This window comes from Camelus ferus, chromosome 15 (genome assembly GCF_009834535.1).
Source record: "Camelus ferus isolate YT-003-E chromosome 15, BCGSAC_Cfer_1.0, whole genome shotgun sequence".
NCBI classification, from domain to species: domain Eukaryota; kingdom Metazoa; phylum Chordata; class Mammalia; order Artiodactyla; family Camelidae; genus Camelus; species Camelus ferus.
The window spans coordinates 1,283,872-1,307,924 of record NC_045710.1 but is presented as its reverse complement, the minus strand read 5'-3'; the positions used below and the strand labels follow the sequence as shown (position 1 = coordinate 1,307,924).

Below are 24,053 nucleotides of genomic sequence, written 5' to 3'. Positions count from 1 at the left end.
CTCACACAGGCCGCACTGGAAGCGGACAGTCTAGAAATCTGAGAACCAGTACCGTTCAGTTTGGATTCTCCATTCTATGCATCATGTGCTTTGTTCAGTCTTTCCCCGCCTTTTTTTATGAAAAACAGACCTGACGGAATTTAGGGAACATTAATAACCTGTAATTTACTTGAATCAAAAAAGAGGTAGGTTAAGATTTGCTTAAGTTTCACGTGGTAAGAAATGAACAAAATACAAGTGAAGAACAAGAGAGACAACTACGGTGTGCAGGCCCCGCTTCTGCCTCGTTCAAACGGTTGGTCACTCTGGCTGCTCGCTCCCCTAGGAAGCGCTGTTTCTTGCTTCTCAAGTGATGCCTGCACGCCGTTAGACAGGCTGCAGGGGGTGGTCGTGGAGGCTGTTGGTATTTTTCACACCTAAAAGTTAATTTGTCATCAGTGGTAAACTACCGAGTAAGGACTTCAGCTTAACATACCACTAAAAGTTTAAATTTGCTTAAAGTTAAAAAAAAAAAATTAACCATTGATGGCAAGCATGGAAGATTGTTAAACTAGAGTTTAGATCATGGTCGAGTTGGAGAAATGGGCTGGACCATCTGGACGGCAGGCTTACTCTCCGCCTGTCCTGAGCAGACCCCCGGGAGCAGCTGGCCGAGTCGGGTCCCTGGACCCAGGTCGCAGCGTCCAGTAACTGCGTCTGCCAGCTTGGTCGGCGGGGAGCTGGCGCGACCGCTTCACCACACCCGCACCGCCTTTGTCTCATAGTCAGCTCTTTTCAGAATTTGGATCTACTTTTTCTGCCTCGGTAACTGGAGTGACCCTGGGTCCAACTTACTTTAGGTCACTCACAGGGGCTCAGGGTGTTCGTGTGCAGAGCACGACCTGCCGTATCTTACCGACTGAATTGTCAGTGTGCTCTGCTGACGTCTCCAGAGCACACCAGCCTTGAGTGGGTCCCCCCTGGTGGGAATCAGCCGGGCCCAGGCGGGGACTGAGCACACCTGACACATGGAAACCAGCTGGCCTTTCCCCTACGGCTCAGCGCGAGAGGGCTGAGTTCACTGACACCCCAGCTCTCGGCCCGGCCAGCACAGGGGCCACCTCACTCCCCTTGGCTGTTCCTGGTGTTTGAGGAATCCCCTCTCTGGAAGAAGCATCGCTGTCGCTGGACAGACTTTCCCACAGAAAGCCCAGCCTCTCCGCCCCGTCTAATGGTCCACTCCCCCGACCACATATTTCACGAATGTGCAGTGTAGATGTGTGAGCGGGGCAGGAAGGGCGGTGGCTCCCGAAGCTGCCCACGTCCTGATCCCCAGCACCTCACACCACGGGAGGGACTTTGCAGACCTGATTCAGCTAAGGATCGCGAGGTGGAGACATTACCCTGTGTCACTGGATGGACCCAGTGAGCTGTCGGGTTCTTGTGAGAGGGAGGCAGGAGGGACGGAGCCCGACGGGGCCGTGGTGATGGATGCAGAGGGAGGAGTGACGTGAGGAGGGACCAGGAGCTCTAGAAGCGTCTAGAAGCTGGGGAAACAAGGAAACGGATCCCTGGAGACCAGGAGCACGGCAGCCCTGCCTGCAGGGCTTGATCGCCAGGGCTCCTGACCTCCAGGACTGCAGTGATGATAGACTTCTGTTGTTTCCAGCCACTAAACTCACGCCGAGTTGCTACAGCAGCCGCATGAGCCTAACACAGTGGCGGGTGCTGGCCCCCTCGGTCCGTCTCATCAGCTGGAGACGATCGCTGCCCGCCCTTCCTCGGCGCCCCTGTGGGAGCTGAGCCACAGCGTCCAGAAGTGCACGTTGTAAACCGTGAAACCCGACACAGGCGTGAGGGCTCTGCCTACGTGAAGGCGCAGCCGGGAGGGGAAGAGCGTGGGAGCCGCGTTTTCCTGATGGTGAAGCCAGAGAGCTGCACGGTGACACCGTGGGTGGGAAGTGACACCCTCTGAGCGTCCTCTGACTTCTGGGAGGCCCGCTGAACGCCCCTGTGCCGCCGGCCTGTCGGAGGGGCCCCGCGGGGCTGAAGCCTGTCTGCCTTGCCTGCTCCTCCTGTGGCCGGGGACTCGGCAGGCGGTGACATTCCTCACTGGACAGTTCCCGGGTGGAGGGGAGCAGTGCTTTAGAGGGAGGAGGGCGCGGGGTCAGAGAAGGGGCTGGGTAAAGGGAACCGCATCGGAGTGGAGGCGACTGACGGCAGAGGAGCTGGCGGCGGGGCCCTCAGCCTGCAGTGTCAGCGGCGTGACACCCTGAAGCGCGTGTCCTACTCCAGCCATGTGAGTGCTTCGGTGACAGGGAGGGGGTTCTGCCCCACACAGCCACTCTGGGTCCTGTACTCCTCCCCTCCTCCATGGACCCGGGGAATGGCGCACTGGAGATGCTGGGGAGCTGGCTGGACACGCGGCCCTTCACTCCTGCAGCAGCCTCTGCTCAGCCGGTCCAGGGCCACACCCCCCGCGGGTCAGCTGTGTGGCCGGAGGACGTGGAGGGCCCGAGGTGGCAGTCTGTTATGCTCCTCCATCTGCTCTGAGGCACTGTTTCCCTGAAAACGCCGTTACCTTGAGAACTTGGCATTTCAAAATATCTCACATCACAAAGGGTATTTGCTTTTCAAAGCAAAGGCTGAGCACCTTACGAGAAGCAGGCCCAGAGCTGGCTTTGCTATTGAGGGCACTGTTTGCAGAGAGCTCACTGTTGTGACCTCCCCTAGCTCTCACCCGGCTCAAGTCCACCCGGCCCTTTATAATCTGGGTGAAAAGCCCTTGTTCTGTGAAGACTAAGTGGCCCCCTGCGCACCTGCCTCTCTGGTCTCTAATCGATGGCATTTTAGCTTGTCCCTTTTCTAAGGTCTTTTCCTTTTCTGTCTTGTTTCATAGTCATTTCTACACATATTTACAACTTTGTACAAATGACGGATTAAGGAAACATACTTTGTCATTTAGCTCATAGTAGCTGTCCCTTAAGTACTGAAGAGATCGTGATTGAAAGGGTTTGGTAAGTCATTTTCTCTTCCGGCCTCAGTCCTCTCATGGCTAAGACGACAGTTCAGGCTGCATGACTGTGTCTCAGGCACACCGTTCGTCAGACCCACTGCACGCAGTTCTGACAACACGGTCACACCTGCCGGCCAGGATTGCTAACACCGTGATGACCAAGTTAGACCTCGGCGTCCATATTTTTAAAAAGTCTGTAGGAGACTGTGTGCGCTGGCATTCGCATTGTCCTCGCCCTTTCGGGGACACCCTGAGCCGAGTGTCTAAGATGGGGCTGCTGACAGCCGCGCGTGGCTGGGTGTGGTGCCTGGGGCTCGGGTCTAGGCTGAGCTTTTACAGCTCAGCGTATGTGCCTGTTAACAGGGCGCGTTCTCCAATTTGCTGTTGCTCTGTATTTTTTCCACCACTTGCATGAGTTTCTTCTCAAATTTATTTGAATTTAGGATTTTATACTCTTCCTTTCCCCTCCATTAACTTGTCAGTTATACCTCCTTCAACTGTGCTTCACTGGTCACTGAAACCACTGTGCGTCTCAACCTGCTAACCGTGGTAACTGTTGCAGTTTCACTCCTTTCCAAAAACTCCACGACCTCATGGATGCTTTAACTGCATCTCTGCTCACCTAGTTTACCTTGTAGGGGAGATAGTGTATGTAGCTTATAAATACGTGTCATACATAATATTTTCTTATGAACACAGTAATTCCTAAAATATATTGTTATTATCTTACAGTCAGTGATCACTTAGATTTCTTCACACATTTACTGTTTTGATTGATCTTCATTTCTTCATTAATCTCTGAGCTACAATCTGATTATTTTCTTCTGACTAAAGAATCTTTTAACATTTTCCTTAATGTGAATCTGCTAATGAAAGTTCCTTTATTTTTCACTTGTCTGAGAATGTCTTTTCTTCACCTTCACTTTTGAAGGACCTGTTTTACAAAATTGGTGTTTACTTCCATTAAGCGTTTTTCATATAGAATTCCATTGTCTTCTGAATCCAGTGTTTCTGTTAAGAACTTAGCTGCAAGTAACTGCTGGCGATTGAACTGCTTTTCCTTGGTGTGGTTTCCAGCGGCTCTGCCCGGAGGCGCCGGGCGTAGGTGTCCTTGTGTTCATCCCACTGGGGGTTCTGGTGCTTCTTTAGTTTGTGGGTGGGTGTCTTTCATCACTTTGGAAAATTCTTCTTAATTTTAAAAGTATTGTTTTATTAATTTCATGTTATTTTTTCTCTCTGTATATTAATTATGATGTTGTCTTATGACCTACTTTCCAGTTCACTAATTTTCTCTTCATCCAGGCAAATTCTATTAAAACCATCAGTTGAATCTCTTATTTCAATTGTTATCATTTCCACTATAAAATTTCCATTAGATTTTTAAAATTTTTATTTATCTCCTGAAGTCCAACATTGTGTTAAATTCCTTAGGCATTTTCATGATAACCAATTTAAATTATTGTCAGATAATTCCAACATATTTGTTTCTATTTTTTGTTATTTCTCCCCCCTGGGTTTTGGTGAACCTACCTTGTTGAATGCCTCTCATATTTTATTTTAATTATAGACATTGTAGATAAAAATTGTAGTTCTATGTTGAGACTGTACATTGTGTTATCTTCCTCCAGAAGGTATTTGCTTTTGCTCCCTTCAAGCATGTAGATTAGGGAAAATCTCTCCAATCAAATCAGGGCTTGAGATGGTTCTCCAGTACCCATGAGAACTATTTCCAGTTTACCTTTGCTCCTGGGGTGTGACCCTAAAGGGTCGTGATTGAAGATCTGTGGTGTGGACCAGGAAACTTCCTCTCAGCGCGCCTTGGGCTCTGATCTTCAGCCCCCATCATGCAGTATCGTCAGACTCTCCTTTCAGGTGCTCAGATCCCTGTGGGTTACTTTGGTATCAGTAAATGTCTCAAGGTAGACAAGTGGTGCTAAATATGGGCCGCATCTCTCTGGCCTCTTTCTGCCTGGAAGCTTGGCTGTGCAAATTACGATCACTCTCCAGCGCCTCCGAGCAGATCATATACATAGAGTCTAGTCCTTACAGTTGTTACTGGCAAGGGAGTTATTCTGAAACAAGATTGCACGCCATTTCCCCGATCAGAACCACTCAGTTCTTCATCTACCCTACATGATTATGTTAGTTACCTTTGAAAACCACCCACTGGGGTAGATGATTTCCAAGATCCTTTCCAGCATCAAAGTTCTAACATTCCATAGGTGAGTGTCCCACGAGGAATGTGACAGTAATACTATTCCATGTCACAGTGTCCATTTACCCCTTTTAAAAACTAACAACACAGTTCTTAGAGTTGTTGGCACAGAATTAAGGAGAAGGTCTGGTCCGGTTGGAAGACCTCTTCACAGCCAGCAAGGACCGCTGTGGAGCAGCTGGACAGGCGCCAGCCTCCTGGGGCACCGTGCACTGAGGCTTCTCCCTCCCAACCTGATGAAGTAGGCGGGGCAAGTGGCAGTTACAAGTAGTCACTGTAGTCACAGCCTGGTCTCCACCAGCAGCACAGCCTGTTCCAGCAGAAGGATCACCAGGTGGCTTGTTTGTCTGCCTCCCTACTTCCCTGTATAATGTTACAAAGCAATTTAACTGTAAGTTTCAGTTTCGAAGTGATGCAAAAGTTCTCGGCATCGAGAAGTTTCTGAAATGTTGTAAAGGGAGATAGAGCATGATTAATAACAACAAAATGTCAATCATTAATCTTACAGATCATTGGGGAAAACATTATTAATAAATAAAAGAAAAAAAATTAAAATCAGTATAATGGTTCAGAGAACCAAAATAAACCTTTCATTATAAATCATTTTATACACATGACACTCAAATCTTTGACTCTAAGTCATGAGTATGAAATATAACTCTGGCCTTCTTCATATTCTGAGAAACCCCTCCACCTCAAATGGCATCCAGAGGAGGGATCCACTCACAAATCTCTAGAACCGCCTCCCACAGCCTGGGGCTCACCATCTTCTGGTCCAAACATTGACCTATTCAACCCTGCTTCTGTTTCCACATGTGACGGCATCACGGCCTTGAGTGCAGCACCCGACTGCCTGTTATTTAAATTCTTACTCTTCCGTCTTTCTTCAGAACTGGCCAGATGTGAAGAGAAGACCAAAGATTATAAACTGTATGGGTGATGTTCCAAACCCAACACAGATTGGTAACACATCCTGAAGCTTCACAGATGAGGAAATGGGGAAAAGCTTCGTGTGTTTGTCCCATTTCATCAAGTTAAGAAGCGAAACTACACGAGCTGTGTGTGGTGGACTGTGTGCCGCAGCACAAGGAGGGGGCCCTCTGGGTACATCATCTCACTGTGTTTTCAGACATTCAGGCATTTTCATGATTATTAATTATTGAATCGTTTTGGCAAAGGCATTGCTTTCATTCTTGAAGTCCAGAGAGACTTAAAGATTTTCCAGTCCAGACACTGACTTGAGCACCTGAAGATGGTGGGAGGATGTGTCTCTTGGGGTGAAACTGGCCGTTGTGACTTTATGAAAGCAGGCTTCCCCAGCGCATTTGTGTGACCCACGCACTTCCGTGTCTCCCTAGTCGGGGGTCTTGAGTGGCCCGCTGTGTCTTTATACGCAGCTGGTGTTACACGTGTTCACTGATGTGGACGCTGGCCGGCTCCCCTCACGCTGAAGCAGGGGGCACCGCCCGCCCAGCCCCGGGCTCTCGTCAGTACTGCTTTCTCTTTGCTCCAGAGACACGGAGGTCTCCACCTCCGGCAGAGGGCGAGGAACTTGCTTTACGACCATCAGTGTGGGCAGCTTTGGGTTGGCACGCCCTTTGTTTAGTTAGATTAAAAGTACATCACAGGACGATCTCACGTATTTTTCATAAGGGACAGGGTTCTGCCATTTTCCCAGGGTCCCTAGTCCCAGTGAAAGCAGATGGTATTTACGTGGCAAACTCAGACCTGACCTGCTGGTTTGATCCTTTCCTGTGACCCGTCCTTTACAATCTGGCACCTAAAAGGCACCCGAGGTGCACAGGGTTCGGGGGCTCCCTCATGTTCATCCTCTCTCCATCCTGGATCACAGGGGACATTCCCTCAGCTCCCAGGGTTTCCAGAAGCCTCCATGGCAGGACACAGCCTCCAGTCACCTAGGAAGACCTCACTGAAACATACTAGACAAATAGGAATCTGCCAAATACTTGAATATGGACAAAGAAGCTTCCAAATGCTGATGGTAGTGGTCTCTCCTGAGATGTCACAACCCTTTATCTGGTCCATTCATCTACACGCTCGTTTATCAGATCCTCACAAGTGCCTCCTATATGCCAGACACCGTGAAGACAGCAAGGAATGTTACATGAGTCCTGGTCTTCAGCGAACTTTCTTCCCGTAAGAGAAGAGAAAAATAAATAACCAATTAAAAATTGGATTATAAATCAATAAAAAATGTTAAAAAAAGACTAAAAAAATTAAAAATTGAGGTCCTGAATAAGGTAAAATTGCAGGGCTGATGCAGAGAATGAGGCCTTAGCTCTAACGAGGAAGAGGTAACATGTGGGTGTGGAAAGTGTTCCTGGCAGAAGAAACAGCATGTGCAAAGGCCCCGAGGCACAAAGACTTCAGTATGTGCGTAAGTGCGACAAACTGCAAAATCAGTGCTTTTGGTGAGTGATTCTCAAGGTTGTGGTTCCAAGGTCCTGGTACGCAATTCACATTCTGAGGCCTCACAGAGATTCCATTTATGAGAGTTACATTTACCATGTTAAAAATTAAAATTGAGACTTCTTACCATGCATCTATTTAACTCACAATTAAAAGAAAACATTATGCATTATTAATATCATTTTATGAGAGGTAACCATATTTTCTATGAAAAAGAAAAATCATCAAAACAGAGTCACTGTTTCACACTTAGCAAATCCCTTTGGGGACAGCTGAACTCTCTTCTGCATCTGCAGTCAACATCTGGCATTAAACTGCTTTGACTGAAGCGTGTGAAGATGGTTGGATGAGGGAGGACCTCACAGACTCCCTGCAAGGGCCTAAGGAACCCCTAGGGTTCTTTGAAAGCCACTTTGAGAACTGCTGCAGTAGGCCATCGTAAGGAACCTGAGAGTTAAGAGAGGTAAGAAGGGTCAGTTCTCATGACACCCTGTAGGTTTCGAGCCTGTGATGCACTAGGGAGCCACTGAAGATCCTTGGTGGGGAGCAGAGCCGTCTAATTTAATCTGTAGGGAGATCGTCTTGCCTCTGCCGGGAGGGAGGACTTGGAGCGACCAGTGAGGGTTTGCCTGTCATACCTAGACTACGATCTGACAAGACACCCTCTTCATATTTGTGTCTTGACTGCTGGCGAGCACAGAGGCCACAGCTGAGATTTATTTTCTCCGTCGTGGTTTCCAGTTGTTGACGCGTTTGCTTTCAAGCGTGCGTAACAGAATCTGCACTTCCCAGGTCTTCAGTAGCCAAGGGGACGGGGGGAATTCGAGCTCCATCTGGGGCAGCACAAGGCTTTTATCTTTTCATTTACCTTGGAGATGGATTACAAGAATCACATCACCCAGAGGTCTGCCCACCGCGCCCCACAGCGTGACCAGCTCATTGGCAAGAAAGCTTCCCTCGTTTCCTTAGGCTCCTACCATTGACGCCCCCCCCCCCCATAAACAATGATCCAGGAGAACTGGGCATCTTGCCACTGCAGTCCCAGGAGAATGTAAGTCTGGACAAGAAGGTTGGGCAGGGATTCGTGGAACCTGGGATTTCCTGTCCTGACGGAGCCCAGTCCAGGCACATGGGGGCTGCTTCTCTAGATCATTTAAAACAGCAGGAAACGTGAGCCCCTTAGAGGAATTCAGCTCTGTAGCACTCCTGAGTGACTCCAACCTGCGGGGTGTGTGCCTCTGGTGAGCACTTCCGAGCTCCCTCCCAGGCTGACCGGGCGCTGGACGTGCGGACCCCCACCCCCACAGGACTGCACCCCACCCCCTGTCCAAGTGGAATCTTCTTTAGAGCTTTGAACATGGGAGCTCTGAGTCATGCTCTCTTGTGGAGCCATCAGTTTCGCAATGAAATTTTGGTAATACTAAGGAATACTAAGGTAATACTAAGGAATATTTTGTGTTTAGTTTATACATAAATATATGTTTTGACATAGGATGTGTGCGTGTGTGCACGGACGCACAATTCTTACCAGTAAATCGAACGTTTGTTTTGACTGCATAGGCTCTATTCAAAGATGGTTAGGCTTGCAATTAAATGTCAGTATCCCAGTCTCTAGAGGACGTTTTGAACTGAACTTTGATATTTTCATGTGGACAGAAGCAAAATGTATATTTAATAATAATATAAGTATTATACACATATGATACCTAGACGGATGAGTTGGGAACTTATTTTAGAATGCTCTCGAGTTGACTGCAGAAAATTAGGAGTAAAAACAAAGAATGTACTCAGGATATTGGAGCTGGGGTGGGGGTCTGTGGGGAATGTTGCTTGGAAAGACAGGTTACCAGGGAGCCAGCAGCTCTGTCTGGAGCAGGTGCACCTGCGTTGACTTGAGCCCCCGGCGAGCTGGTAGTTACTGGCGGGGCCGTGCTTCAGCTGGTTCTCAGGTACTCAGCCCCCTCCCTTTCAAAGTTATTTTTATTCCCTGGAGCGTGTCCCCTCTGCCTGTTCCTTTTCACGGGGCCGAGCTGGCTTCCTCTCTCTGCGGTCCATCAATACAGAGCTGATTTGGAGCTGAGCTGTGTCATAATCAGCCTTTCAGCAGCCAGCCCCACGCTCGCCTTGTAATTAAGGCCTGATGGGTGTGTTGACGGCAAATGAAAGAAAATGGCTTTGTTCTCCGTCCGCGGGCTTGATTGCGGTTCTCGCTCTCACCTGAATTCGACCCGCTCCGCGTTGGGCCTGATTGCTGCGGCGCCGGTAATGGCCGTCCTGAACGGTGACATTTCCATGAAGTGCGCTGGGCACGGCTCCAGAGGGAACGGGCAGGATTGACGGTGGGGCGAGCTCATCAAACATGGATTTAGGAAATGCCTGTGAGAGAGGGGAGCCCACGACCAAATACCAGAGCTTTTCCTCTGACATTTGCTTTGACATGAAGGACTCGTGCCTGCAACCTGTTCTGCCTTCTGTCTACGTCCAGAAACACACTAGATTCTGTGATTAGGGGTTTGCTCTCTGGGGGCATTAAGGCCAAGTCTGGGTAGTACCTTAAAAAAATTTTCCTTCCTTGTTTCTCAAAAGAGGGAGGATCGGGAGCAAATAAAAATAAATTAAATAGAAGGGGACTTTCCAGACAGGAAAAGACACACTGTTTTGTCTATCAGGTGCATCACTTAAAATTTGCGCATAACTTTAAACTATCTTAGCCAAGTGCCACTGTGCGTATTAGAGCTCACTGTGGAGAGGGGTGCTTCAGCCGCAGCCCTCTGCAGTCTAGGGCTGGCAGGGCCACGGAGACCACCCAGCTGAACCTGGTATTTAAGCATGATCAGAGTTGCCCCCGGACTGGAGCTTTGTCCAAGGTCATAAAGTTCGTGAGGAACAGAGCCAGAGCAGATCAGGGAGTGCGAGGATCTTCCATGTCACGTCTTCCAGACGCCGGCTGACTCTAGCATCACCTGCATCCCTGTGCCGCGTAGATAGTCGTCCCAGGTGCGGTTCACCGTTCCTTGCACGTGTGCCATACCTGCTGGGCCCACATTCCAGCACGGCTGTTGTGACATGCACAGTCAGGCAGCCCTTCATCTCCCAATGGTTCGCTGTGAGCACACGTCACCGTGGATGCACTGAGCACATGGTGGAAGGGACTTAACGTCCTGAGACCTGGGTCAGACCCTGCTGTGTGGCCTTGGATGGGTCACTTATCTGTCCTCACTTTCAATTTTTTTTCCACCACAGAAAGAAATTTTAAGTGTATGACAGTACAAACTGGTTGTCATTTCTTTAATTTTTTTTCATTTTTATACAGATATACTCAAAAGGTTGACATTTGTCCATTGGGTTTTACTGTACAAATGGGCATTAAAAATAGCTGCATGATGTATAAGACAAGATTTTTCACAAACTTACTTGTCAACAAATAGGTTGACATACCAGTGTGCCTCTGACGTGATTGCTGTGGCTGCACAACCCTCCCTTGCTTCCACAGCGGTGACCTGGAGGCGCAGTCCATGGGGCACACACTAACACCCAGCCAGCGGTCGTGAGGCAGACCCACGTGGATCCCTGCTCAGGGACACCGATTTCAGAGGAGCCAGAGGATGCTGTGACGAGGCTCCTCAGAGCCACGTCCCCCCTTGCCCTGCCCCGACCACCCGCTGGGCCTCCGTGGCTCCAGGACAGGTGCACACGGGTCCCCCCCAGAACCCCGACCCGGCTGGGCCAGGCGAATCCTCCCTCCGGAGGAAGCCGGTCGCTCAGGCCTGCCGTGCCTCACACCCCGCCTGTGTGCTCAGCGAACGCCCTCCCAGGCACACTTCCTCCTCCTTGTTCCCGTGAGAGTCGCGGAGGCTGGCCGCTTCTGTGCGGGTGCTTTTCTGTTGGATTTACCTACGAGCCAATAGAAGAATGAAGCAAATCACCTTACTAGCACCTGCCTGTTCTTCCCCCTCAGGTAGTGTCTGATTATTTTAAGTAAATCACCTAGACATTCAAACGCGGGCAGAACGGCTGTTTTTGCCAAGTTGTTTTGGTGGAAAGGTCATTGCTGTAGGCGGGCTCTACCTCATTCAAGCTGGAGATCTTTTTATCGGCTAATGAAGAGCGAGGTGGAGGTCCGTTTGCGCTACAGGTACTGACGCTAACTTGTGACTGGAAGTTTACAGTGTCTCAGAACTGGAATGTACGAGTTTAACTGCTCCCTGTAGAATTGTGTGGCAATCTGTTCATTGTAGATTTTGCTTCTGTGATATTGATGCAAATGTCCTGTGAGATGTGAAAAGGAGAGACCTGAGGCTCCTCAAGGACTAAGAGGAAGGGGGGTGGGCAGGTCCCGTGATGAGCACGATGGGGCTCCGGCTGTGAATGCGACTCTCAGACAGGCTCGCGGGACTTGCCCCACGTCTGTCCGTCAGGATTCATACTTCTCGGGCGTTGTGCTACCTTGGCTTCAAAGGCTGATGGGAAATTCCTCTCCAGGAAGGAAAGCGGGGTTCAGGGAGGCCTGGCTCATCCCTCCCACGGTGGCACCAGTCACATGAATACCTTTGTTTGCACACAATACAATTTATTCTGAGTCATTCACTTTGTACAGAGCTTTCAAAATACGAAGTTTTAAAAAGGCATAAAGAACCGAACAACTAGTAAATTTTAATTAAGTAATTCATAGGTATGATAGAAACTCTACGTGTTCAAAATGCCCAAATCCCCACTCACCTTCAGTCCCTCTGCGATTATTATTTTCTAAAGTCATACGTTTTATAAGGAGCCTTATAAGGGTGACATGCTCACTGGCCACTGCTATGTCCTGAATGTCCCCCAAGTGCATGTATTGAAACTGCAACCCCCAATGCGGTAGCATTTGGAGATGAGCCCTTGAGGGGTGATGGGGTCAGGAGGGTGGGGCCCTTGTGATGGGACTACTGCCCTGACAACAACACAGGAGCACTCGCTTCCTCCTGCTCCCCTCTGCATGCGGATCCACCGAGAGACAGCCATTCAGCCCACTGTGGGATTTTTGTTACAGCGGCCTGAGCTGACTGAGACAGAAATGGATACAAAATGGTTATTGGATGCCTGTAGGACAGTTTCCGGGAAAGCTGACTGGATGGCAGGGACCCCTAAACGCTGCAGCTGCGCTGTCTCACGTAATCCTTCTTGTGGCCCTTCTAAGGCAGGTGCCATCACCAGCACCATTCCCATTTCACAGACGACAGAATGCAAAGTCACCAGGTGGTGACAGGCAGGCTGCGACCCGTGTGTCCATCGCTAGGCCTCTCACTGCAGTGCTGAGCCGTGCCATCTCCCTCGGGCTCCTCAGGTGCGGGGCTGCGTGGTGAGGACTTGCCCTCTGAGTCAGGCTGGGAGTCCTGTGATCACAGCTGCGCGGGAGGGCTGGGCTGTGTCATCACAAGGAGAGAGCCCAGCCTCCCGCCAGCGGCTGAGGAAGCCCCGCAGGGCCTGGTGGGTGGCCTGGCCCCGCAGGGCTCACATCTGCACGGTGGGTGGGGTGCGGGCAGCAGCCCCGTGTCTCGCTGCCTGGAGGAGGTGAGCCTGGGTCTGAACCCAGGAGGTCGGGTAAATTGGAGTGTCTGGAGATTCCTTGTTTGTAAAATTATTCTTCCAGACAACTTCAAATTTTTTAAGCTAAAAAACATACTACTTTGCCACCTAGACTCTCCATTTAAAAATGAATACATTTCAGACGTGCCTTTTCATAAAAATAAACACCAGCGGGGTGGAGCCCCGTTTCCTCCTGCCCCGTCGGCAAGCTGCTTGCTTTCATCGTCTGCTTGCTCTCACTGTCTTGGCTTTTGTTCGATGTTAGACTCGCCATGTCTTTTGAGCACTTACACGTGTTTACTCTGCAAATATATCTATCGCTTTGTTTACCATTATTAGTAATTTTATATTTGATGATATCAAAACACAGTGACTTATGGGGTCCTCCTATAGGTGGGTAACAGCAGTGTTTTCCAAATTTTCAAAATGTGAACATGTTTAGCTCGACCAATATTGTTCAGATTATTTCCTTCCCTCCCTCCCTCTCTCCTTCCTGCCTTCCTGATTTCCTTCTTTTCTTTTTCTTTCCTCTTACCCCAAGAAGTGAAATTATTCAGCAAAGATATAACATCCATAGATATTTTTAAATTGAAATTTATAAAAAAGGAGTCTCGTTCCTCAGTGTGCGCCTCCCCAGTCCCCAGATGAGCGGCTGTGAGTTTCCAGGGACCGGGGCGCACCCCCCAGCCCCGGGCACTCCTCTGGGAAGGCAAAGCACGTCCACTCTGCCGTCTGTCAAGAGCGAGGTGCACGATGCCGGCCCCTCAGGGTCAGAGTTCCCAGCTGGAACGTGCAGCTGTTGTTCAGGTTGAACTAATGATGTATTTATTTATTCATTTTTAAAATTTCTTTTCCATTTATTTTTTTCTTTTTGTTTTTTGGTGGGAGGAGGTAATTAGGTTTATTTATTTATTCTTAGAGGAGTACTGAGGATTGAATTCAGGACTCCACACATTTTTAAGCATGCACTTTACCACGTGAACTACACCCTCCCCCCGAACTAACGACGTATGTAAGTCACGCTCTACAGTCATAACCTGTGACAGACGGTAACTCGCATGCATCCTAAGAGGGGCGTGCTGCTGCAGTTCTGGCTTCTACCCAGGACCCCTGGCACATTTTGCAGAGCTCAGTGAGCAATTAATAGCGTCCTTCAGTCCACGGAGACACCAGGAGTGAGGAGGGTGACGGCGAGTGGGCGCACACGCCTGCAGCACATTATCTCCCTGACACACGTGCTCACTCCCGAGACAGACAGCAGGTCCAGGTGGGTCTGTGCTCCGTCCATGCCTTCCAGGACACAGGTTGTTGCTTTTGTTTTGAAAGGTGGTGCTGTGGTTCCCCCCGCCCCCAGTTCATGGGTTGAAATCCTAACCCCCGAGGTGATGGCATCACCTTTGGAAGGTGATGAGGTCATGAGCATGTAGCCTTTATAATGGGATTAAAGTGCCCCGATGGGAGACCCCAGAGAGCTCCCGGCCCCTTCCGTCCCTCAAGGACACAGGGAAGAGTCTGCAAGTCAGAGACGCCCTCACCCAGTGCTGCACCCCGATCCCAGCCTTCCGGCCTCCGGGGCGTGGGAAATAAGCTTCTGGTGTTGGTAGCCTCCCCGCCCCTTACGGTGTTTTGTTACAGCAGCTCAGATTAAGACAAATGGCTTGTGTTTTCCCAACTGATCAGGAGACGGTTCAGGCGTATGTAATACGTGCTGAGTGCTTGCTGTGTAAACATGAGGAGGTCACAGGATAGAACCGTCTCCTGGTGTCACCACAAGCCCACAGCCTACTTACTTCTGTTGTCATTAAAATTCATTCACTTCACGAATCCCCTCTCTTCTGACCCCTGGTGATTCACAGATGAACGACGCGATCCCTGCCTTCAGGGAACGTACCATCTTTTATAACAGGAACAGCAGCTCTCGCAGACTGAAGTCCACTGTCCTCACCTGAGAAATGGACAGAATCTACGCGTTTGTGCGTGAAGCGCTTCTGACTTTGAGTCAGGACACGCGTGTCGGACGCTATGACAAGAGCTGTTGTGGCTGTCGAGCAGACTTGTGACGGAGCAGTGGTCTGACGTGATGGAAGCCAAGGTCAGGGATCTTTGCACACGGCGGGAGGAGGCGCAGGTTGGAGGAGGAGCTGGTGGTGACTGGGATGTGGAGCCGGGGGTTCCGAGGAGACAAGCCGAGGTGGGCTGATGTCTGGGAGCCCCGTGCCTGGGGGTTACGGGGGCTTGGCCTCTTGGGAAGATTTGATTTCAGTACCACCTCCTGTTTCCCTGGTGGGCAGCAGACACAAGCCTGAAAACCTTGGGGGACGGACGTAACCCGTGCTGGGGCGAAATCCTCCAGCGGCCTGCGGGGCTGTGCACGTGAGGGTTCGGTCCCAGTTTCCCGAATTCACCCCCGAGGTCTCCTGACAAGTGACACTGAGGGATGTGAAGCCTGCTCTGTGGTGGAGCTGGTCCCTGCGTACCTGCCGCACAAGCAGCTTGTCCAGGTGCCCTGAACACTAAGCCTGCGTTGCTGATAAGATTAACAGAAACACATTCTTAGATTTCCCTAAGACAGTTTCTGTGAGTGGGGGCCTGTCCTGGACCCCGGACTATTCCCATGTAATTCTGGGCTGACAACTCAGCTTATAGATTTCAGGGTCCCTTCCGAAAATGGAGGGGCTAAGTGATCAACAAGGCTACGTTCAGTTGTGTCCGGTGAGGCCAAGAGCCGTTGTACCTTTGGCGATAAATTGACAGTCCCCACGAGTGGCCGCAGGCTTGCAGCTGACTTGCATGGTGGCCGAGGCTGCAGGGGTCCCCCTGGCCCCGCCCTGGGGCCCGGGCGCCGCGGTCAGAGCAGCCCCTCCTTCCTGACACAGCCCCGACGGCCTTTGTTTTAATTGTCTCCGTGTTTAATTGCTTTTCTGTATTATTTTGCTTAATCTGGAAGAATTCCCCTAATGGGCTAGAATGATCTAATTGGACTAAATGTGATTTGCTTGTGGCCTTGTTTATTGGTGCAGAAACAGCCAGAGACGTGTGCTGCGAGGGGCGAGCAGGCTGGGTTTGCGGAGGGTGCTAGTTGCTGGTAGTTACTGTGTGACTTTGGAAGCGTAATTTTTTAACCTGAGTCTGTTCATCATTTTACAGCAATTGATACATAACTTTTGAAAATCATAATTGATGAAATAATCATCATTTTCTTCTAGTTTTTGGTTACGTAAAATGTGACATCAGTTTGCTTTGGCAGCAAAGCATTAAACAGAATTACTCAAATCAAAAGGTGAAAGTCCTTCTTAGTCCTCAAAGTCCACTGCTTTTCCCAAAGATAATCCCTGTTAGCCATTGGGTCTGTGCCCACTCTGAACGCTCGTCCACGCTGTGACCAGTGTCCACATGTGAACGTACGACATGTGTCCATGTTGGAACATAAAGTCTGTAACCAGGCCCTTGACTCGCACTGTTGTGCGTGGATGGGGTGAGCTGCACCTGCTGCTCTGAGACGGCTCCTGTATCACTTTGCTCTGCCTCGCGGTGGCCTTGGCCGGTCAACACACATAGGCTCGATTGTCTATGACAGTGATCTGACCGGTCCACCACCGACGGGTTTTCATTTTTGAATATACACAATACAGCATTGAACTGCATCTCTGTGTGCATGGGACCGGAACGTGTCTAGGGGACACCAGGAGCGGGGGTGGTTAGGCTGGAGCTGCGTGACCGAACGTGTCTGGGGGACACCAGGAATGGGGGTGGTTAGGCTGGAGCTGCGTGACCGAACGTGTCTGGGGGACACCAGGAATGGGGGTGGTTAGGCTGGAGCCTGCGTGACCGAACGTGTCTGGAGGTCACCAGGAGCGGGGGTGGTTAGGCTGGAGCTGCGTGACCGAACGTGTCTGGGGGTCACCAGGAGCGGGGTGGTTAGGCTGGAGCTGCGTGACCGAACGTGTCTGGGGGACACCAGGAGTGGGGGTGGTTAGGCTGGAGCTGCGTGACCAGAACGTGTCTGGGGGTCACCAGGAATGGGGGTGGTTAGGCTGGAGCTGCGTGACCAGAACGTGTCTGGGGGTCACCAGGAATGGGGGTGGTTAGGCTGGAGCTGCGTGACCAGAACGTGTCTGGGGGTCACCAGGAATGGGGGTGGTTAGGCTGGAGCTGCGTGACCGAACGTGTCTGGGGGACACCAGGAGCGGGGGTGGTTAGGCTGGAGCTGCGTGACCAGAACGTGTCTGGGGGACACCAGGAGCGGGGGTGGTTAGGCTGGAGCTGCGTGTCGAAGCTCATCACACTGCCCGGCTCCTCACAAGCCGGCAGGGTCGGCTCCCCTGCCCGTCACCCCGGCAGGCTGCAGCCTCCAGGTCCTCTCCCCTGGTTCGGGTCCTGCCAGCTCTCCCTGCAAGCCCACCGTGGGAAACATGGTTAGTTTTGAGAACCACGAACTGCTTGCTGTAGCTCTTGGTCCAGGCTTGGGGGTGGCCAGTGACAGGAGGAGGCTGCGGCCTCCATCACGTGGGTGATGTGTTATCTGCAAAGGCCCCAGACTGCAATTGCGTTTACTGGGGCACTTCCATGTTGCTCGGGAATCGGCTGGGATCGACGGCCCCTGGCCGACAGGTTCAGCTGAAGGTCGCGCTCTAAGGGCAGATACCGCGCAGCTGATCTCGGAGGAACATGAGCCTGGGAAGTCCAGGTCCGGGGCGGAGAGCGGACCTTCTTAACTGTCAGAAATGCATCCCAGCCCTCTAGGCGATGGAAGTCTTCGGAGAAACGTGTGCTGGGTTAGATGCGAGACACACACACAAGAAACCTGTGTGTACTGAAAGAGTGGCCTCGACGTCTGCACCCTTTCTCCCGACTTCTGTCATTTCTCCTAAGGCATCCTCACTCATCCTCTTCCCTTAGTGCACATTTCCTCTTCCTCATCTTCCTTGTCATCTCAGCCTCGTGAAAGGCTCATTTCTCTTTACTCTGAAAAACCGGAAGTGGACGTCTTCTCGCTTCCCCAGACAAGCAGGAGCCGAGTTATCCCCTCGTGAGCACAGTCTGAAATGAAGCTCGCTTGCAGGGAGTGGCCCTGAAGGACCAGGGAAAGCCCCCTCTAGGGAAGCAGGAGAGAGGGACAGGGACCCCCTGCAGACACGCAACGCGTCATCCCTACCCGGTCTCTGAGCAGGGCACCCGGCGTCCACGCTGCTCATGGGGCACCGGTGGAGACCAGGTGAGGGCGAGGGCCGGGACCCCCAGCATGGGGTTGTGACATGCCATGGTGCGTCCCTGAGGTGCCCGCCGAGCTGCACAGAAGCCTTCGGGAGCATCTCCCCATCCAGACAGCCCGGGGGCAGGGGGCAGGAGCAGCACGGCCGGTCAGGGGCCTTGGATGCCGTCCGGGAGGCCCGCCTGAGGCGCCCAGTCAGCTCCCCGGGGAGGGTCTCCTTCCAGCCGAGCGGGGCGGGGCTGTCTGGCTCTTGGGGCTCAGTGTTAGACGTCTGAGGAAGAGGCACTGTCAAAACATGTCCCTCATCTTTTAGCCAATCTCCCAGAGAACTTTTAGGGACGGAAAAAATAAGCCAGAAACGCTGCCGTCGGCAGATGAGCCCACGGCAGAGGAGCCCACGGCAGTGACTCAGGCTGCTGGGAGGGCGCACGCTGGTGCCCTCTGAGCAGAGTTTAGTCAATCAGAAGTCCCTCTGACTGCAAGGCCCTCGGGAAAGCACTGACAGCGGGGAGGTGACGTCCACAGTTCCGCGTGCCAACGCAGGCCGGGCGGGTCACCGGGAGCCAGCCCTCCTGCCCCGGGGCCAGCGGGGCAGAGCGTGGAGCAGACAGACGACACTGCCCCCATCTCCAGCGGGGTCCTGCCGGCCCCAGGAGCCCTTCTGGGAAAAAAGGCATTCGTAGAGGAATTCCTAGTGTCACTTAGCCCACATTCACCTGCACTGCTGGTGGGAAGGTAGTTTGGTGCAGTCATTATGGAAAACTGGAGATGCCTCAAAAAACTAAACATAGATTTGCCATACAATCCAGAAATCCCAGTCCTGGGCATCCATCCAGAGAAAACTAATTTGAAAAGATACGTTCACCCCAGTGTTTACAGCAGCACTATATACAGTAGACAAGGCACAGAAGCCACCTAAATCTGTCCACCAGCAGGTGAATGGATAAAGGAGCCGTGGTATATTTATACAACGGAATACTACTCAGCCATAAAAAAGAATGAAATAATGCCATTTGCAGCAACATGGATGGACCTGGAGATGGTCATTCTAAATGAAGTAAGTCAGACAGAGAAGGACAAACATCATATGACATCACTTATATGTGGAATCTAAAAGAAAATTATACAGATTCTATTTACAAACCAAAAACAGATTCACAGACATAGAAAATAAATTCCGGTTACCAAATGGTGGGGAGAGATAAACTAGGACTTTGGGATTAATAGACACACACTACTATACATGAAATAAATAAACAACAAGGACCTACTGTGTAGCACAGGGAACGATATTCAATTTCTTGTAACAACTTCTAATGGAAAAGACTCTGAAAATACATGTGTGTATGTATGTATAACTGAATCGCTTGGCTGTACACCTGAAACTAACGTCGTAAATCAACTACACGTCAATAAAAAATAAAATTTAAAAAAACTAAAAGCACACCTGGCATATAAACAAACACAGAGGAGAGCTGAGCGTTCACAAGGTGGTGGGGCACACTGCCCGTGCACACCGCCCATGCACATTGCCCACTGGCGGGGAGCTCACCCTCAGCGCCACAGCACTGGGCGCTCTCGGCTTTTTGGTATTTGGAGCTAAAGGAAATATCTCACATTTGTAGTCCAGCCCCATCATTGTCAGAGAACTGAACTTCAGAGAGGCTCATGATCCCAAAAATGTTCCCACCAGTGCTGCCTAAGGGAGGGTCTTACTAATCTAGTAATAATGCATGAACTTGGGAGACCATGTATTTAATAATAGTTCGAAAAAAGAGTAGTTCTGGTTTTAAGCCACTATATAATGATTTCAAAATCAATCGTGTCAAGTCTGTACGTAACCTCCTTAACAGAATCTGGAGGAGAAAGCAAGGTCGGGTTTCAGGGCTAAAACAACGGGGGCCGATGCAGTGACGCCACCTTCACCAGCCGTAGCTCCAGACTGGCACCCCCGGGGGGTGCACATACGCCTCTGTCTCGCAAGGACTGGGCTCTGACTCCGAGCGCGGGGGGTCAGAGTGTGGGACCGAGGCTGACGTGAGGATGAGTGGGGACATTTCCTGTCACATAAGAGTTAAGTTTCCAAACCGCACTGTCCACGAGAGAATCCCCAGGGCTGAGAAGAGTTTCTTGCATTTCTAGCACGTGTGCGTATGCATGTGAGCAGACAGAAAATGGCCACAAAACATGCTGTCCTCAGGACTTTTCAGTCTCAGTGGCTGTATTCTGCTCTAAATTAAACCATAAATCGTAATTTTTGTTGAAAGCATAATAGATTAAAATTTGGAATTAGCAGATAAAAACTGCTACATACAAAATAGATACCAGGGTCCTACTGTACAGCACAGGAAACTATATTCAATAGCTTGAGATAACCTGCGATGAAAAAGAACATAGATGTGTGACTGGATCACTGTGCTGCACACCAGAAACTAACACAACATGGTAGAGCAACTCTGCTTCAATAAAAAAAGCTACAAAGTAACTCCAAATGAGCGATCCTAGATGCAGATGCACAGAAAGTGTGCCCATTCTCATGCTACTTTTCAAACTTGATTTTTCAGGGTAAATGTAGAACCTTTCTAGCTCCGGTGTGTATTTTTTGAATTGTTCCGTTCCTTATGTGTTTGGGTCTTCTTAGGGAAAGTAATAAAATCTGTTACGGTTGCATTTCATAGGCTGCCTGTGTGTTTCATAGGAAGCTGTGTGCTGTCTTACTTCAAATCCCGCTTGCAAAGCAGCCTGAGTGTTTCCTCTACTTTGAGGTTCCTTGCAGGAAGCGGGGGTGGAGTATTTTAGAGGATTTACAGTAATGGGGGCTGTGGTTGTCGGTGCCACATGGAGCCCCTCAGGGTCTCTTCGTTTGCTGACACACTTCACTGCTGCCCATTAACACTACCTCTGCTGAGGCTTGGTTTAATGAGCATCTCTGGACCTGGAGGTTTGCTCCAGAAACAAGAGCTTCGGCAGCTGAGACACCCGGCTCTCTCCACTGCCCGATACTCTGGTTCAGCCTTTCTTTCTTTTTCTTTCCCCAAGATTTTCATCCTGTATTTATTTATGCATTTGTGTATGATCAATTTTTTTCCTTTGGGGGGTAATTAGGTTTATTTATGTATTTATTTATAATTTTATTTTATTGAGTTATAGTCAATTTACAATGTTGTGTCAATTTCCAGTGTAGAGCACAATTTTTCAGTTTTACATGAACATACATATATTCATTGTTGCATTCTTTTTCACTGTGAGCGACCACAAGATCTTGTATATATTTCCCTGTGCTGTACAGTATAGTCTTGTTTATCTATTCTACTTATGCCTGTCAGTATCTACAAATTTTGAACTCCGAGTCTGTCCCTTCCCACCCCACTTCCCCCTTGGCAATCACAAGTTTGTATTCTATGTCTATGAGTGTGTTTCTGTTTTGTATTTATGTTCATTTGTCTTTTTCTTTTTCTTTCTTTTTTTTTTTATATTCCACATTTGTACGACCTCATATGGTATTTTTCTTTCTCTTTCTGGCTTACTTCACTTAGAATGACATTCTCCAGGAGCATCCATGTTGCTGCAAATGGTGTTATGGTGTCGGTTTTTATGGCTGAATAGTATTCCATTGTATAAATATACCACATCTTCTTTATCCAGTCATCTGTTGACGGACATTTAGGCTGTTTCCATGTCTTGGCTATTGTAAATAGTGCTGCTATGAACATTGGGGTGCAGGTGTCATTTTGAAGAAGGGTTCCTTCTGGATATATGCCTGGGAGCAGGATTCCTGGGTCATATGGTAAGTCTATTCCTAGTCTTTTGAGGAATCTCCACACTATTTTCCACAGTGGCTGCACCAAACTGCATTCCCACCAGCAGTGTAGGAGGGTTCCCTTTCTCCACAGCCTCTCCAGCATTTGTCATTTGTTGACTTTTGAATGATGGCCATTCTGACTGGTGTGAGGTGATACCTCATCATAGTTTTGATTTGCTTTTCTCTGATAATGAGTGATATTGAGCATTTGTTCATGTTCCTATTGATCATTTGTATTTCTTCCTTGGAGAATTGCTTATTTAGGTCTTCTGCCCAAATCAGTGAAGCTAGAACACTCCCTTACACCATACACAAAAATAAACTCAAAATGGATCAAAGACTTAAACATAAGACAAGATACAATAAACCTCCTAGAAGAAAACTTAGGCAAAACATTATCTCACATACATCTCAGCAGTGTTCTCCTAGGGCAGTCTACCCAAGCAATAGAAATAAAAGCAAGAATAAACAAATGGGCCTAATTAAACTTACAAGCTTGTGCACAGCAAAGGAAACCATAAGTAAAACAAAATGACAACCTACAGAACGGGAGAAAATATTTGCAAATGAAACCGACAAAGGCTTGATCTCCAGAATATATAAGCAGCTCATATGACTTAATAAGAAAAAAAAAAAACAACCCAGCATTTTTTTCTTAAACAACATACATTCTCTCCTTGACAGTAGGATTATTCTGAAATAACCTTGGTTTTTTGTCAGTAGTTCCTAATACTGAGACAGTCATGCAGAAGTCTTGATAGAACGCTGATAAATTCCAAATTGACATTAATATAGAAAATGTCTCTCATTGTTCTCCTAAAATAGATGTGAGCTGGCATTTAGAAACACCCTTGTCATCAACAGACTGTATTTTGTTATGAATGAAATCACGTTATTTCTAGGAAATAGTTACACATCTGAAGTATTCCAGACTTAGCCAAGTTGTTTCGTAATTGCATCAAAGTGTTAAACAGGGCACTGATCTTACAAATTGGTGGCAATCGATTAATTTAAATATTAGGTGCACTTTGTTTTACCTTCAAACCTAGACATGTATTTAAACTTCTTAGATATCTTGGATTTCAAAGTAACTTAACCAAACATGTAAAAGCACCTTCTACTTGTCCGTTATGACCCTTCCTATCCGTGTTTCTGAGTAAAACCACGAACACATTCCTTGGGGAGGAGTTGCATGTTTGTACAGCTAAGTCCCCGCTGGAAGTGTAAGCTCACAGAGAAGTGGGTTCCTGTCCTCCCCCTACCCAGGTACTTACATGCTGTGTTATCTTCTTGTCCTTCAGAAAATGGTGAAGCCACGTCCAGTGGGCATCTCGGAACGCTGACCGGCTGAGGGAGAAAGTCGGACCCAAAGAGCAACCCCGGGTGACTGATTTCAGGTACCTGCCGTCCGCTCCCTGGGGGCTGAGGACAAGGGTCCTCTCGCCCCAAGCCCCCACCGTCCGCTGGCACGCCCTCCCATCTCGGCCTCCCGCTGCTTCCAGACCTCTGGGAGGCAGTCAGCACCCTGTGCTGCATCCCCTCCAGACAGACAGTTTATGCTAAAAAATCCCCTCCAGACAGACAGTTTATGCTAAAAAGAGCCATTTGCAGTTAAATGAGGTGAATGCTCATTGTTTCTGCTATTAAAGCTGTGTAGTGCGGGACCAGCCTGAAGCCTTCTGGGCGCCGTGAGGGGTCCTGGGATTGCTGGTGCGGAGTACGGGACACTGGGACCTCGGATGGAAAGGCGGAATCATTGCCCCCAGCCCCACACCGGCTGTAGAAGTAGCTGGTCAGAGAAGGTCACTAATTATGCCTTGGAGAGCTGGGGGGA

General features: G+C 49.5%; 1 protein-coding gene across 1 annotated transcript in view; it reads left to right on the top strand.

Moving 5' to 3' along the window:
• The window catches only part of MYT1L (myelin transcription factor 1 like), a 333,949-nt gene that overhangs the window by 61,976 nt on the left and 247,920 nt on the right, over window positions 1-24,053 (top strand). The window contains 1 exon segment of the mRNA XM_032496947.1: window positions 23,521-23,616. The gene's annotated coding sequence lies outside the window, so the exon portion shown is untranslated.